General features: G+C 34.8%; 1 long non-coding RNA gene across 6 annotated transcripts in view; it reads left to right on the top strand.

The window, feature by feature from the left end:
- LOC140526550 (uncharacterized) overlaps positions 1 to 14,730 on the top strand; it is a 52,568-nt gene that overhangs the window by 13,014 nt on the left and 24,824 nt on the right. For 3 of the 6 annotated variants that reach the window (XR_011974421.1, XR_011974418.1, XR_011974419.1), the window contains exons 3-4: positions 11,622 to 11,761; positions 12,344 to 12,448. This is a non-coding gene — a long non-coding RNA (uncharacterized lncRNA). The remainder of the gene's footprint in view (positions 1 to 11,621; positions 11,762 to 12,343; positions 12,449 to 14,730) is intronic. The other 3 variants (XR_011974422.1, XR_011974420.1, XR_011974423.1) reach the window with 1 other exon arrangement.

Genomic DNA, 14,730 nt, shown 5'->3' with positions numbered 1-14,730 from the left:
GGGTTGAGGAAGGAGGAGGTGGATGATGTACAAAGAAGAAAACCCCTAAAGTTTGGTTTGAAAAAGTATAGAAATTCTTTATTGGAAAAACAAAAAAAAATGTATTAGAATTGTTCAGGAAATCAGTAAAGCATACAGGGATCTGAATTCTGGTAACTGATCAGTATTGCTACTACATTGTGCATAGTGATAATAATGAGAGCTGGCATTTAAACAGTGCAATATGACTTGTAGAAAAATAATAATAGTTAAATTTATATAAAATTTAACATTTTGCAGAATGTTTGCAAATATCTCATTTCATCACTGTAATAGTAATCATTGCAATCCTCATTTTATAGAGAAGGAAACTGAGAGAGATAAAATTACTTTTTCAGGGTTACAAAGTTAGTAGTCAATTCTGAGGCAGAATTTGAACTTGGTTCTTACTAACTCCAAATACTGAAATATCATAGGTAGCCACCTAACTCCCTGCATGTACTATACTACTCTCTATATCTATGTCTACCCACATATATATACACACGTATACATACATGTGTACGTGTGTATATATATATATATATATATATACATATGCATGTGTGTATGAATATAGAGTCTCATTTTATTTTTGCAACCAACCTTGCTAGCCCCACTTTACAGATTAGAGAACTGAATTTCACAAAGTTGCAATGACTCAGAGAGTTAGTTCCTGTGGAGGTATCTGAACCTGGATCGCCTGATTCTGAGTATGATACACTTTCCATTACAGCACTTTGAAATATGCACTTCAATGAATAATTTTAGTTTGTTGATTAATTTAACTGTAGAGTTAGTTCAATAATCTGGAAAAAAAAATTATAAGATAGATATTGACGGAGCCAAAGAAGAGATCTATGCTTCCTCCATAATTTTTTTAAAGCTTAGCAATTCAGATGGTTTTAAAATGCTCCATTGCATCATTTCATATATATATACATATATATACATATATATATGTATATATATATATATTTCCTGTGTATATATTGGCATATTGCATTTAACATCCACCACAGAAGAATGTAAGGACCTTGAGGGAATTGGCTATTTATTTTTATCTTTATATGCCCATTTCCTAGCATACTGTCTTGCACATAGAAGATTTATAAATATGTTTGTAGACTAGATTAGAATAGACTATAGTAGAACAGAATAAAATAAAGTATAAGTAAAAAAAAAATAGCTTTAGTTACCTACTAGTTTTTCTTGTAGTAGAAAACCTTCAATTAGTAGTAGAGCTTCAATTAAAATTCCTTTGGAGCCCCATGATTCCAGTGTAGACAGAATCCTAAAGAATCTTTATTTGGAGTAGAAGCTTTCCTTCTTCAGGTGAAGCAGAAAGTGAAGTGATTTTTTTTTTAAAGAGGAAAATCATTATTTTTCTCTTTGAGAAGAGACTAGGGGGAAAAAAGCCCGTTAAATTTAGCCTGTGGCTGAACCTTTATGAGGAATGGTCTTGTGCTTTTGGTGTGAAAGGTGAAAAAATTAAAAGTTATGAGTTCTTTGATAAATTGCTTCCAACAATGCCTCATCAGCAACTGAAAACATGTTAACAGAACTCTGACTCAGAACTCTGATATTCCAACCAGAAGGATAGTTATAAGTAGGTAAAATTTTCTTTATTTCATACCTGAAATGTCAGATGCAAATCATATTTTTAAAATGGAATCAAATCTAGTTTTCTGTACATGTAAGGGAGCTTGATATTCAAAGAAGTCTATTTAGAATGCAAAATTCTTTTCTCTCTAATTCATCTTTTTAAAAATAAATATAGGATTCAACATGAAATAATCCACTGTGCAAACACAATAATTCATATCAATTCATCAGTTTCCCTGAATGTGGGAGAAGAAAAAAAATAACCTGAGTATAATTACATCATCACTTTTTTTCTTTCAAAGAAAAGTCATGCTTACTTTTATGTTTGCCTATTTAAAGAAACTTTAAAAGCAGTCTCTGTGGAATGATAGAGCAATGTCCAGAAGCACTCCAAAATCCCAAGGGTCTAAAATACTATACTATCACCATATGGTAAGTGACTCCATCCAAAGTTTAAAAACTCAAACTAGGAAATGTATTCCTCAGAAAAACAAGCAGAATTAAGTTTCTCCTCTCACCTCACCCTGACACACACACACACACACACACACACACACACACACACACACACACACAAAACCCCATCAACTTCATAGCTCTTTGAACATGCTTCCTAAGATGTTTCCCTTCTTGTGACCTTCTTTAAAGAGTCCCTCCCAGGTCTCAGATGAGGGTTATATAACAATAGAATGCTAGCTCCTTTATAATTCCTTAATAAAGTTCTTTATGATTTAATCACCTCTAACCAGTGGATGTCTTATCCACCCAATGTAGTTAATGGAAATCTAGATGATTGATCAGATGGTTAAAGCCATCCATCCTACAACCCTTCTACCAGGAGAAAAATAAGAACAAACAAAAAAAAAATAACTCTAGCAATGTACTATCAGAGTTTCAAAGTTCATATGAGTCTTGGGAGCACTAAGGAATAGTCATATGAACAGGTACATTTTGATCAACATAATATGACAAATCAGAAGCTATGATTCTTTAGCTTCCAAGCACAATTACTACCAATGAAAAATGTGCTTTTTCTGAGAAAAAATGAAAAAGTCCTCATCAGGAGCATAGAAATAATGGAATCATAGATCTAGTTCTGTAAGGAGCTCTTCTAGATCTGTAAGGAGCTCTTCTTTTTCTGATGAAATTGAGACTGGAAGAGGTGAGGAGATTTACCCTACATGACTGGCGGTAATATTAGATCAAGGATTTGAACCCAGGTCCTCTGCCTCACACCCAGCATTCCTTCCACAATACCTCCACTTTAATAGGGTATATAACACTGTGAGGTTTGTAAAACACTTGATTTTTCACTATCTAATTTGAAGAAAAGTCCTGTAGTGAAACTGAAGCTTAAAATGTTTACATGATTTTGCTCACTTCCCCAAATTTAATTGAAGAAATATCAAGATTTTATGTGTGTGTGTGTGTGTGTATGTGTATGTGTGTGTATATACACACAGATATATATATATTTTTTCTTGTTTTGGAGCGGGGTAGATAGCTATATCGTTTTTTTTTTTTTTAACTAGGGCAAAAAATCTTTAAACACTCACTGGGATTTCATATTCAATTATTAGTAGATAATAACTATTTTTAAAAGTTTTTTTTTTTAATTCCATGTCATTTTGTTGAGTTCAAAACTCAAATTATCTCTCTGTCTTGTTTTCTCCCAGGAAGATGACCAGGGGGATGATCATTCTTTCAATATAAATTATATTTAGGGGGGTTGTGGAAGATGTGACTGGAGATCAGAACCTTTCATCTGGTAAAACATAAAAACTTGCCTAATATTCCTCCACAAAGGTGCTAGGGGTGGGGACTGTCTAGTCATAAACCCCAGAGTCACTAAAGATATTTGTTCTCTGACCATATGATCATTCAGAAGCTACTCTGATGGTCCTCAGTCATTTGTCTGTGTTGGCTGGGAGGTTACTATAAGATGTAGTTAATGGAATTTCTCTTTCTATCAAATAGACAGGGAAATGGTCCATTTTCCGAAACAGAGGTAGGTGAAAGCCACCACATCAACCTGAACTTTCATTTGCAGCGAGTCAGCCCAGCATCCTAGCAAACAAGAAACAGCTCTCTATGTATGGGAACACTTTTATAAAGAACTTTATTCAAGCTTATTTCATTACTTTCTTCTCTGGTAGTATGGAGGGTGAATTAAGTTGAGCACAAAAGACTTTCACTACCCTGAATTACCTGTTTCACCTTGAAAAGCCACACAAAATGAAGCTCTTAGAGCCTTTTGAAAATGACCTTTTTCCTCAGCAATGATTTATCTTTCCCCTCGAAAATCCCTTTTACAAAAGGGAGTATGATTAAAGGAAGCCAAGCAGCACAAACATTCGCTGAAGATCCCGCTTATCTAGAACTCCCTTGACAATGTATGTTTTGGGGTTGGGAATGCTGCAGGTTCAAGGGATAATTCTGCCTTTCAAGCACTTCAATTTATTTCATGCCTGAGCACTGGCATTGTGTGCAGACAAGATGAAACGCATCATTGTGTAAAGAAATTGAAATGAAATCCTACTTGACCCAGCAGGATGGGGCATTATGTTTGACTCAGTAGTGATTCCTGGGATAATATCTAATTCCAGGAGGAAAATTTCTTGATATGGCCACCTGCTGGGGCTGGCTTTGTCCGGGGATCACAAGTTGTTCTGGGTGACTAGGCTCAGGACATGCCTGGAAGAATGCAGCCAGTCTCCTGCTGGTATTTAGATCTCTTCATTTTCTCCATGCCTCCTATTCACAGGGAAGCACTGAATGGAGCAGGGGGGTAGGGAGACACAGAAGCACTTCCACACTCCTGTAGCAATGAGAGCAGTGAGTCAAGGCCCGCTTGACCCAGGTTTCTTATTTATTTAATTTTTAGAGAGACATCATTATTTCTTCACAGGGTACTTTTTAATTTTTACACTTACTTGGTGCAGCCCCTTGCATGTCTTTCTCTGTTCAATGTGTGTGAAGTGTTTACTTTGAAAAGACCGCACACCAATAGATTAAATAAAATGGGAGCACTCCGTATCTCACAAGAGGGAATCGTGCAGACAGCTTTATTACTTCTATCAGAGAACAAAGATTTTTCCCCAGCATGCAGAGGATTATTAGGCCAGAAGCAAATAAATGGAATGTGCAACGTCAAATCTTCAAATGTGACCAAGGAAAATTGTCTAAGTGATTTCCACATAATTATGTCTTTTGAAATAAGTACAATTGCTGAGGTCTGTTCCTAAGACCATCCTTATCTTTTAGGCTTTCTAAAATGTTTTTGGACATACGTTCCATGATAAACAGCGAGCATATGCACAAAGAGTAGGGTAGATTTCAGTTTTCTCTCCATCCTCATTCCACCCCCAGACTTGCTTACAAACACAACCAATCCAGAAATGCAATATATTGACTACTATATTAATCATAAACAAATAATGATCTGCTCGCTATTTGTGTACAAAATGATGTCACAAAATGATGCAATATTTTCCTTTCATTTGAAATCATACTTTATACAAAGCTATCAATATTTCGTACCTTCAAGTTTAGCCGTTTAAAAATGGGACAACCAACCAATAACTATTTTTCAAGCACCTACTATGTACCAGGCACTGTACTAAGCACTGGTATAAATTGGAAAATTACAAGCTATCCATTCAATTCTGTTCTCAGGCTTCTGTTCTATTTTCATCATATTAATGATATTCTGAATAGAGAGATGACTACAATCTATTAAAAGTACGTGTTTTCTATGATAGATGCTGAAGAGCATGGAGCAATGAACATATTGAGTCTAAAGAGAAAAGAATTAGCCTTCTGCAAGACTGCTAGACTCCATTTTCAATAAACATTAAAGAGATAAGTGAACTTCGGCAAAATAAAAACTTCTTATTTCAGATCTGTTTGTTAAATATACATGTTATGTACCTGTGTCTCACAAATACTTAATATGGAACTACATATGTCTATCTACATATGATAAGTTCATCTATGCTTTACATGCATACATCTATGTATGTGTATCTTTTTTTACTTCCTAATTTTCCTTCCATATTTTGCTATCAAAAGAGTAGATATGTACAGAATTCCACTTAAATTTGCATAATTTCCAAGTCTTTTGATATGTGTAAAATCTATTTCCAAAATGTTCATTTTTATGTATAATCCAGCACAGTATCTGGACCATCAACCACTATACAAAATAAGATTCTAAAATATATATTGGAAAAATCTGAATTTGGAATTCTTTGAATCATTCAGGTTTGCAATACCATATTTAGTTAAACAATATAAATCCAAGTGTTGGTGTTACCTTAATTCCATAAGATAAAAGATGTATTCAAGAAATATTTTCATTAATCAGCAAAAGTGAAAAATCAGAAAAGGACTACAATTTTTTTTTTTTATCAAAGACTGGTTAATAAATTACTTAGCCAGAAACTTTATCAATATTTCCTTCTTTCTAAAATTATTTGATGATTAGGAATTCAATTGTCATTACTGATTTTCAAAATGAAATCGATTTAGGATTAAAAAAATACAGTCATGTATTGTGAAAAGTATTCTCTAACAACACTCAGGCAAAATGAAAGTGATTCCCAGAAATTTCTGCATGCATTTCCGCAGCAACCAGTAAATAAGTAAATTTGTCTACATAATTTCAGAAATATATTCTTTCTTTGGACAAATATTGATGAGGAGTATAAAGAAATATAAGCCTCAGACTCTGCCTTCAAGGAAATTACTACCTTATTGAGAAGAAAAAAACTGACAAATCTAAACACGTAAATAAAATTGTCATGCAATGTATAATATGGTCGTATGTTAAATTATGAAAGTAAATGATAAATGTGACAGGATTTCAGACAAAACTGAGGTACCTTTTTATGGTTCCGTTTTGGAATAAACTTGCTGGAAGGAATGAGACATTAACTGGACTTTAAAAGATCAATACTATTTGTATATTATTTGGAGGGAGGATCACTTCCCAGCCAGTAGCAAAAAGAAGAGGATGGAGATGACGCTAAAAAACATTGGGTTTGATTATTAAAGTGTTAGCTGTAACTTGGGGAAGTACAATTTCAGCAGAATAGTGAAAATAGAATCCAGATTGCAAGGAGATGGGGAACAAATGGTAGTGTGTTTGTGGACTAACTGGAGTTAAGGTACTTTTTCAGAGGTTTGACTGTTAAAGGAATGAAAGCAATGGATTTTTTCACAGAGAATTCCCTTTTAGTCCCTCAGGTCCCTTCAGCTATAACTTTGTTATTATTTTATGATTCTAAGCTGAAGTTAGAAGGGAAGGATGCAATAATGCAAGTGGTGGTAAGAGAGATACTTGATGTGAGATCATTTTTAAAAAATATCATTTAAACATCCTGCTATTTAATAACATGAATCTGGATCATTTACTGACAGTTTTCATCTTCTTATAGATCCCTGACATTGGTTTAAGTAATCGATAAATCAAGAAGCATTTATTACAAGCTTACTTTATGAAAAATACATCGCTAAATATTAGGAGTAAAAAAAAAAAGTCCAAAAACAGTCCTTACCCTCAAGGAACTTACATTCTAATGTGGGATTTGTTCTAACTTCAGATTACTCTTACAGAATGGACCAGGAAAGCAGCTGACTCACTTCTAAAGATTAGGGTTCCAAGTACAGATGTTTGGATACTAAGAAAAGTTAAAGGAAGAGAAATAACCCAAGTGACTTGATGATGAGCTAAATAAGTATTGAGTTAAATATCTACCAGCAGCCAAAATTGGTCTCAACAGCTAAATTGGGAATACTGGGGGTTAAATCACTGGGGTAAGTCAGTGACTTCAGCTAGCAACATATAAGAGGCACAGTGGATAGAGCACTGGACTTAGAGTTAGTGAAACCTGAATTCAAATCCAGCGCCATATGTATATCAGCTTTGCTACTCTAGGTAACTTTTTTAATCTCTCTGCCTCAGCTTCTTCCTCTGTAAAATGGAAATAAGTCACCTTCCTCCCAGAGTTTGTGAGAATAAAATGAGATAACATAGGCGATGTACTTTGCAAACTTCAAATTGTGGTATAAATACCAGCTACTGTTTTTAAATGATTCAGGATTTGATTCTGTGAAACCTGTGAGCCAGGAATACTCTATTATTCCTGGCGTTTCTCAGATCTGTTCCTTTCTTTCTATTGCTCCCCACATCCACCAATCATCCTTGTACAGGTTCTAATCATACTTTCCCTGGATGAATGCAATTCCTTTATAAATAGTCTTTGCTCTATTTTTTTTTCTCTTCCCCATTTCACCCCAACCCACATGAACACATGAAACACAATGCTACTAAATTAATACTCCTAAAACACCATTATGTTGTGTTATTTTTTACAGCCCTCTATAATTTCAATCTTTGTTGACTACTAAATAACATTCTCTAACTTGAAATTCAAGTTCTTCAATACATTCCTTATTTAACTTCCCAATATTATATTCTGTCTATTGTACAATCACATTCTTTTACTCATTGACTCTAGAACACATCTTGTGCTTTTCTGCCTTTGTGCATGTGTATCTCCTGTCTGGAAAGCCTTGTTTCGAATAAATGGTAATTCATTCTTTAGTGCCTCCACCTATTTATTTGTTACTATATTCAAAGTACTTCCTTTTGAAATCTACTGAAATTTTTAAAGGTACACATCAAATTGCCCCTAATACCTCTTCTTCTTGTCTAACATTCATAGTCCATGCCACTCATTCTTTGATACTTCCATGCGTTAGTGAACCAAAAATTGTAGCAGTGCCGGGACATCCTCCATAGAAATTCTACCCAAATATAGGAAACCAGTCTTTAGATAATTTAACATTACATGGATAGGAAAGCAACATCGTTTGTTCACAATAAATGGGCAAAGCAGTGACAGAAATAGTATATCACCTATTTGACATTTACATGCTGCTTCATACTATAAGTATCTTTAACTGGTAATATAATTGATATATTATTTACGTAACATATATAGTGCTTCATATTGTACTTATTTTTGAACATGCCGTCTTCACACACACACAACCCAAAACAAAACAAAAACACTGTCACCTTATTGGGGACAAAGTATGGCTCTTTCGTATTCCTCACAGCTCCTAGAATGGTGTTGGACATATTTGACACTCAGATATTTCCTGAATGAGAATCAGTAAGAGAATTAGTTAATTTCTGATTTGTCATATTCTTCCATGTCAACCATATTCCTCAGAATGTCACACTCCCACTCTTTTCTTGTCACCGTTTGGACACTTTTTCTAATACATACATACACACACACACACATATATATATATATATAAAACTTCTCTACTTGTTCTTCTTGTTGTTTTTTGTTATTCTCCTCCTCTTTGTCCTTCTTTTCCTTGTCTTCCTCCTCCTCCTCCTTTTTCTTTTCTTTTCTTTTCTTTTCTTCTCTTCATTCTCCTTGCTTTCATCACAGGTGTCATTAAATTTAAATGAAGGAAGTGAGATTGTTCTTAGTCTACAGTTAATTGGTCTTCAGTCTGATGATGACTTCATTCCTTGAGCCTTCTATTGCATTCGTGCTAAGTTCAAGCAATGTCTGTAAACCAAGAGGAGCATGCTGGTAAAACAACCAGACTTGCAAAACATGTTTCAAATCTAACACTCACTTTTACATTTAATCTGCATTATTAACACACTTTTAACCTTGGAGAATAAACAAAACAATAAAACTATTACCAAAAATATTTCAAATAAAAACACACTTTTACATTTAATCTGCATTATTAACACTTTCTAAAATTGGGACAACAAATAAAACAATAAAGCAATGCCAAATTTGTAGCAATTGCCAATTTCTGAGGTGTAATTTTTCACACTGAAAATTTTAAAATCTGTTTGCAAGATGAACCTACTACTCTTTGAAGTTTGGAAAGTGCTTTATGCATGTCAACTTATTTGATCCCAAACCATCTCCCCAGAAAATATTTTGTATGTATGTGTACATGTTGCTCCTTTAGTAGACTGTATGTTCCTTAAGTGGAGACATTGCTTCCTGTGTCTTTCTGTCTTTAGCAAAATGCCTACCAGAATAGTCAGTAATTATTAAATGTTATTAAGTGCCTAGTACATGCTAGGAATTGTGCTTAACACTGAAGAAACAAATTCAAAAAAAGGAAGATAGTCTCTGCCTTCAAAGAAGTTACAATTTAATGTAAGGGGAAGGAAGGTAATACCCAAAAGGAAGCCAGAAATTGGGGGAGTTTGAGGAGGAAGGTGATTGTCTGAGTACTGAGAGTACTGATGAGGTATCAGTACCAAAGCTTATTCAGTGTTACAGGATGTTTCCCAACGAAGAGATGTCCTGGGAACATGATCAGAATTGAGTTTAGTTCGAGGAGTACAGTTGGAGGAAAATGAAGAGTTGATTCTCTTTAGACTCTGTTTTAAATGGGAACTTTGGAAAGATTTCTTTGCTTTGTCCTCCAGTCACCCTGTCAGAAAGGTCTTAGACCATTAAAAAGTGTTTCTTGAATCAAAGCAAACTAATTTTTAAAGAGGTTTTCTTTTGTTTGTTTCTTTAAAATTTCACAGGTAATTAAGCACTGACATGGGTTATCAGTGGAAAGAAACGAGATTTTACTTCATAAAAGCATCTTAGAATATTTTTGAAAACCATTTGTTTTCATGTCCCCTGGAGGCATAGTGGTCTTCAGGTAGTAAAGTGAAGTAGATACTGTCTCACAGCATCATTCTCTTCCTTTTTGCTTGTATATAAAGCTTTTCCTCATCTGACAACTGTAAGGGAAATGTCACAAGCAACTTGCATGAAACTTCTGTCTCCATTTCTGTCTGTTTCTTTATAAAGAGAGAGGTAGATGAATAATAGCTAGACATCAATATTTACCAAGAAAGATGCACACAATATGTTTTCATATATATAAGTATACATGCATATATTTGTTAACTTTATATTCATGTTGTTGATAGTTTGATATGCACTTGTCTCTTCTATTAGAATATAGGCTCATTATGGAGTAGGTATTACTTCATTCCTTATACTTGTATCCCCAGTGCTTAGCACAGAACCTTGTACAAAATAGATATTTAATAATCTATATTGTTGTTCTTTGACTGCTACTTTGCAGCCACTTCCAGAAAACATGCATATAGCCTCACATACCACATTTGTGATTAAAAACTACTTATACATGAAAGAGGTTCAATTTTCATTATTGCCAGTTCAGAGAAAGACTACAAAAAGAAATGGCCAATACTTAGTAAGGTTGTTTCTGATTCTTCACATTAAGGTATGAATTGATCTGCTTATGAATTATCACTGCCGTTTGTTATTTTCAGTCATGATCTGATTAGTTTGGAGAATCAAAAACCAGTTACAGTTACAGTTTGTTGCTCCTGTAATTTTTAAGCAGGTAACTAAATTTTTTTTAACCTGCTAAAATGTGAACTTCAATCTTGCTATCTAATTAGCCAGCTATCATGGCATCTCTAATTAGGGCATTTTCTGATATTTAAACACACTGGCCATTGAATTTAAAACTATTAATAACTAATACTACTACTAATAATAATCCCACATCTCATTAAGTGGAAATGTCAAGATGTTGTTGGGGCATTTAATTTTCCTAGATTCTCAAAGTTAAAAGCTCATGGCAGAGGACCAGAATTATTCCCAGGAAAACTCTGACAAATGAGGACAGGTTCAAGTTAGAGTATTGCAAGATGAAGAGCATTGCATGCTTTGAAAGAATGAAGTAATCTTCCTGCCTATAACCAAAAGAATTTATTCTGAAGCAATCTCTCTTTTGGACTGACCTAGCTTCGGGAAATAGATCATCAGCAAATCTTACTCATTAGATTCAGTGAGTCTGAATTGCCTTCATTTTTTTTAAAGGAAGACATGAACTTAGATTTCTCAAGGACAAGGTGGCAAGTCAGCCAAATCAAATCTCCTTTCCTCCCAATTCTTTCCTCCACTCAGGTTTTTACAGTAAAAAACTGATGACAGCAAAGCAGGTACCTTTTCATTGGTGGAGTGATGGACAGAAACTTGTGAAGAAGCATCTGAGAAAGGAAAAGAGAGTCTTTACCTCTTTCTGAAAGTGCCTTGCAAAATTCCTAGTAAGGATCAATAAGAATGCAAATCATTTTCATGATATTTCCTGAGAAATTACTGATGTAGATCCATCCATATTTTCACCATAAATTTATTAAGTATATACCTTATGGAAGGTCTTATGATAGATATTGCAGGGTGAGAGGGGGAAAGGTGAAGGAGGTATACAGAACTTCTTGTACCTCTCTTAGTCACATATATTATTTTATGTCATGGTTCTTTGTGTATATATCCTATCTTCCTTCCTACCAGACGTAAACTGCATGATTACATACGAATAAAATTTTAATAAGCTAGTGTTTATAATTTGAATTGAATTGAACTGAATAAAATGACTAGTAAGATTGAGGCCCTGACCACAGGATTTTGCAGCTGAGTGAGGTCAAATGAAAACTTATACATTACACAGACTAGGTGCATAATAGTAAAATATGTTATGAGATCAGAAAAGGAAAAGGTATATTAACTATATTACTATTTGACTAATCTTATTTTCTTCTTTTCTTATATTTTACTGAAACTAGGGAGAATGTGCCTTTCACCTTTAGTGAATTCCACTCATTAATTATGTCTCTTTCAAATTCCAGATCTTCAACTCCAATTGCCTACTTGCTATCCACCTGCAATTCATACTTAATGTGCCCAAACTGAGGTTATACTACTTCTAAACATTTTATTACTACACTATTCCTGTAAGTAATACAATCATTCACCTGTGTACATTCTTTTTTTTAACATTATGCTTCTCCATTCACTGTATATTTCAGCTAAATTGAAAAGTTTTCTTTCTCCTGCAGATACATTCTATCCTTGCTTCTATCTAGGCCTTCCCTCATGCTGTTAATTTTGCTTGGAATAACTTTCTTCTTTCACCAGTTGAATTATCTTTCCTATAGAAACCAACTCAGATGCATTAGAATGTGGGTCCTTATTGGTGGGGACTGTGTTTGCTTTTGCTTGCATGCTAAGAACTTATCACAGGGCCTGGAACGTAGAAAGTGCTTCACAAATGTTTGTTGACTTGGAGTGAAATGGATCTTAATCCACAAGATGATTTCTCCTAATCCCTCATGGACCCTCCCCTTTTGGTCATTAGCTTGCTTCTTGGACCTCACATAGCACTTTGTTTTATCTTTCTATATTATACTTTATTATAATTTTTTGTGCCAACAGCTTTTTGCTGCTACAATTTCATAAGGGCAAGGATAGAATCTTAGAAATACCTTTTCCCCTCCTTATTCCCAGCACCTTCTCCTTCCTCTCTGGGGTTCACTCTGTGCTTTCTGTACCTCTCCCTGCCTTTTGGGGGTTTAGCTTCCTTTTATGTGTTGCTTTTCTCCAGTGACATGCAAGCTTCATGCTGGCAGAGACTGTCTTCCTTTTTATTTGTATTAGCATTCTCCAGGCCTGTTTAATGAATGGGCATTACCTCACCCTAAATGAATGCTTAAATAGACCTTTGCCTAAAGGGACCAAGGTCTCCCAGTGCACCCTGAGTCATCTCCAGTCATCCTGATAAAGATCTGGTCACTGAATTCAGATGGCTCTGGAAGAGAAGTGAGACTGGTGACCTTGCACAACCCTCCCTCATTCAAAACAAAGTCAAGTGCAAGTCATGTCATTTTTCTGATGGCATGGTCTTCTTCTGCAACAAAGGCTGAATACAATAACCTTAGAATAGCACCTGGCTAGAAGCTAATGATTCTATGAGACATCAAGAATCAGTCAAATCAAAAGAATGAAAAAAATGAAGAAAATGTAAAATACCTCATTGGAAAAATAACTGACCTGAAAACAGGTTGAGGAGATAATTTAAGAATTATTCATCTACCTGAAAGCCATGCCCAAGAAAAAAAGAGTCTGGACAACAGCATTCAAGAAATTATCAAGGAAAATTGCCCTGACATCCTAGAGGCAGAGGCTAAAATACTCATTGAATGAATCTATCAGACACATCCTAGAAAGACTCCAAAATGAAAATTCCAGGGAATATCATAGCCAAATTCCAGAATTATCAGATAGAGGGGAAAAGACTTCAAGCAGCCAGAATGAAACAATTTAAACATCAAGGAACCACAGTCAGAATGATGCAGGACTTAGTAGCTTCTACATTAAAGGATTGCAAAGTCTGGAATATGATATTCTGGAAGGCAAAGGAGCTTGGGTTACAACGAGCAAAACTGAGTATAATCTTTCAGATGGACATTCAATAATATAGGGGATTTTTGATCATTACTGATTAAAAAGAAAAATGGAATTGAAAGGAAAATTTGATCTTCTAAATGTAAGACTGGAGGGAAGCATAAAAAAATAAATAGGAAAGAAAAAAGTATTCAATAAGGTGAAATTATTTACATCCCTACTAGGTGTAGTAGCAATCACACTAGAATATAGGGTGGATTGCTAGCATCTGTTTTTCTAAAGGATAGACATCTTCAAAGGGGTCAGCAATCTTTAATTAAACAATGCAGACAGATAAGTAGAAAGGAGTATCCAGGAAAGAATTCAATAGACTGGACTCCAACTGCCTAAACAGAATAATAGATACTTAATCACCAGACCAGAGAGCACCTACATCTGGGATCTTGAAGTAGGGGGAGCTAGGAGGAGGGGTTCCTTGACAACAACTACCCAAAGTCTCATCTGGACAAATCATAAAGAAATATTTTTTCCCATGAGTGAGTCCCAAAGTAAAATACCAACCTTCCAATATATATATAGTTTTCAACTAATAGGCTCAGAACCACAAGGTATCACAACCCATATGATTCAGTGCCTAATTGGTTCAGTTCTAAAAGATGTGAAAGCTTTCCTGCAAGCAAGCCTCCCAGTGAGCAAGCTTCCCTTTAGGCAAGTTCCTCCCCCAGGATGTATCACAGATGTGAACTTAGCCTCAGTTCAAAGCAACAAGATATCAATGATTAAAATACCTGTGCTTAGACCAGTGAACATGGCTCATGTTCCAAGGGGAAAA

This window comes from Notamacropus eugenii, chromosome 2, assembly GCF_028372415.1.
Source record: "Notamacropus eugenii isolate mMacEug1 chromosome 2, mMacEug1.pri_v2, whole genome shotgun sequence".
In the NCBI taxonomy this organism is placed as follows: domain Eukaryota; kingdom Metazoa; phylum Chordata; class Mammalia; order Diprotodontia; family Macropodidae; genus Notamacropus; species Notamacropus eugenii.
This window is presented reverse-complemented; position numbering and strand designations above follow the sequence as displayed.